The 3,202-nt window shown below is 61.3% G+C and overlaps 1 pseudogene; it reads right to left on the reverse strand.

Annotated features, from left to right (window-relative positions):
- Positions 1-274: 274 nt before the first annotated feature.
- On the reverse strand, positions 275-2,825 carry LOC116552619 (annotated as a pseudogene).
- Positions 2,826-3,202: the final 377 nt, after the last annotated feature.

Below are 3,202 nucleotides of genomic sequence, written 5' to 3' on the forward strand. Positions count from 1 at the left end.
CCCTCATCTCCAGCCTCTGGGCCCCCCACAGGGCAGCGTGTGGCCTTTGCTCCTGGAAAATCTGATGCAGAGTCCCTTGAGCCGTGTTTGAAATGCCCCCGGAGGAAATGGGGGTTTGCAACAGTCACATCTCTCTGGAGCGATGGCACAGAGCTCCTGGATGTGCGTTTCCATGGAATGTTAAGTCTCACCTTGCCGGGGGACAGGTGGCCCTCATCTTGATCCTCTGTGACCTCCAGAGGGCGACGTGTAGCCCTGGGTCCTGGAGAATTCCTCACAGAGTCCCGGGAACTGTGTTTGAAATGGCAGCACAAAATACTGGGGTCCCCGACGGTCGCGTCTGCATGGAGTGGTGGCACAGATTTCCTAGACGAGCTGCTGCATGAGTATTTGTCTGAAATGCAAAGCCTGACCTCGCCGTGGGACAGATCGCCTTTATCTTCAGTCTCTGATCTGGCTCTGTGTTCTTGAGGAGCCCCCTCATGCTGATGGGTCTCAATCTGGGCCTTAGGGACAGCCCTGTCAGGCCAGGCTGGGGTAGGACAAGGCCTTTGTTGCAGGGGGTCTGATGGCATGAGTTCCTGGAGCTGAGCTGGTGAGGTGGGGAGGGTCTGTCTGTCCTCCTCACAGTGGGGCCCAATGCCAGGGGACACCCCCGAGGACTCTTCCTTGAGCTTGGCTGAAAAAAAAACAGACGTGGTCGGCATCTTCACCGAGCCCATCTGTTCTCTTCAAGGCTACACCTCACAAGCCTGGGTCTCTGGAATCCTCAGTGTCCATGTGTGGCCTCCTGGTCGGACACTGCGGACGCCCCTGCAGGCAGCTGATTTCAGGGCGAGGGCTGTGTGCAGTCTGTGGTGGGGGACCTTTCGAGGAACCTCAGGTCGCTCCTGGAATGGCCCCCAGTGTTCTGGGTGGTTCAGGGCTTCCTGCCTCACACCCTGACCTCAGGGCTGCTCAGCACCCGCGATTTAGAACATAGGTGGAAGGGACCTGCACTGTCACCCAGCCTTCTTGCCACCTCACATGGGGGCCTGTCTGCACAGAGCATGAGAAGGCCCCGGGCACGGGTTCCCCTCTGCCCTCCGGGCCCTCCACGCCATGCTGGGGCTGGACCGATCCCACACCTGGCTGAACTCTTGGTTCTGGCTCTGGGTCAGGGCTTCCCCACAATGCCCTCTCCCTAAATCCTCTCTGGGTCAGGGACACTGATTCTCTTGTCCCCCTGTCTCGTTATCTTGACATCCTTGGAGGAGCACTCAAGAATGGGGGGTCCCTGCTGCGTGGAGGTAGGGGTGGGGGCTTCCACCGCTGGGTCTGACTTCCCCAGTATCCCTCAGGGCCCTTTGAGGGGGAGAGGGGAGCAACGTGGAAAGTGTGGGAGGGGTGTTGGGGGGCCCTGCCCACAGCCCCTGCCTGCCCGCACAGCATGTCCAGCACACGTGCGCTCAAATTCTGCCCCGAGGACCAGCAGACCCATCTGAGGTGCAGGAGGAAGGCCAGGTAGCAGGACTGGTGGGGCCAGGGCCCTCCCCACCATTGACTGCCCAGAGGGTGACTCAAGAGGGCATCTGATGCTGGAGCCCACCTGGGGGTGGCAGGTCCCAGTGTGTCCTTGTGAGTTCCTTCATGGAGGCTCGAAGGTTCCTGAGGACAGCATTGTCCTCCAGGGCCCAGCTCTGAGAGAGCTGCTCCTGAAACTCCCGGATGGTGTTCCAGGAAAGCTTCATGAGGCGCTCTAGGGACAGGGCGAGCATCAGGCCAGGAGGGTTCCCTGGGAGGGGTCAGTGCCCACACCCTGTTTCCACCAGGCCCACCTCCCACTGGGTAGTGCCGGGTCCTTTTTGGCCACCCGGGTTGAGCTGTGCACAGGAGGCCACAGCTGGGGAAGGCCGTGCAGGGAAGTGCTTATCACACTCCTGACTTTCGTCTGGGTCACGTTGGGGCACAGTGTCAGCATGCCTTGCCTAGCCCACCAGGCTCCCCCCCCCCCATGGAGCAGGCAGTGTAAGGACAGCTCCCTCAGGCCAGCCGGGGTCTGTCCCGCGTGTTCCCCCAGGCACCCTTGGGCACACGTGACTCACTCCTGTGTATTTTGAATGATGCATGTGCCATGGCCGTCAATACCCGCTCGCCCTCCAAGATGAGCACATCCCACAGTCGCAGGGTGAGCCCGAAGGATTTCTGTAGGGAGAGCAGGTGTGGGAGGACTTGGGCTTTCCAGGCTGGACTCGGTGGCCTGAGCAGGGCCCATTGGGGTTTCAGTCCCCTGGAGTGGTGGGGACCCCTGTCCATGGGATGAGACCCCCCATGACGTTGGGTCAGACAAAGTACTGCAGCTCCTCATGGGGGACTCATCAGTGATGTGGCTTCTGGAAGGAGGGGCTTCCTGAGGACTTGGGGCTTCCTTCCCAAGCTGGGTCCTGACCCAGTCTGCCTATGAGGCTGGGCCTGAGCCCTGGCCTCTGCTGTCAGATGCCCCCTCTCAGGCAGGGCCTGGCTTGTGTGCCCTGCAGGGACCTGCCTGTGCCTTCTGTGGGCTGGGGGTGAGCCAGGTCCTCCTGGGGAAGCTGGACACTACTGGGCAGGAGGGTCCCTGGGCTGGGGTCTCCCTGTGCCTCCTTACCCCGTCAACGAAACACCGGAGGAGCCTCGTCAGCATGGAACCCTCAATGCACAGCCCTTCCTTGCCCTGAAGAAAGGAGCAGAGGTGCTCAGGGCCCCCTGGGTTGCCCTGAAATCCTCCCACTTCCAGGCCCCTCTGCAGACCGTTCCCCACGGGACAGAACCCGGGGTGGTGGCCAGGGCTCCAACACCTGCCCCATGTATGGACGCCCAGTGGACACACTTCCCTCAGCCCTGCTCAGCTGTGGCTTGGCCCTCGTCCCAGCGCCTCTGCCTCTACCAGGGCAGAAAAAGGAAACCCAACTCTGAACCCATAGAGAATGCCCATCCCAGGTCAGGCCATGGCTGGGACTTGGCCTCTTGCCAGCCCCATGAGGAGCTCCGGCCTCCCCGGCCCATGGGACTCAGGACTTCTGGGGAGGAGCCGAGGGCATCATCCACTCACCAGGTGTCTCATGATCTTGGGGAAGGACTTGTGCAACACCTGCTCCTGGTGCGACAGAAGCTTCTGCAGCGGGGCTGTATTTGGGCTGTAGAATGCTGAGAAGCCCCCGACCCATCACCCCATCAGAGCCCA

This window comes from Sapajus apella, unplaced genomic scaffold (genome assembly GCF_009761245.1).
Source record: "Sapajus apella isolate SASKATOON/1434 unplaced genomic scaffold, GSC_monkey_1.0 scaffold12, whole genome shotgun sequence".
NCBI classification, from domain to species: domain Eukaryota; kingdom Metazoa; phylum Chordata; class Mammalia; order Primates; family Cebidae; genus Sapajus; species Sapajus apella.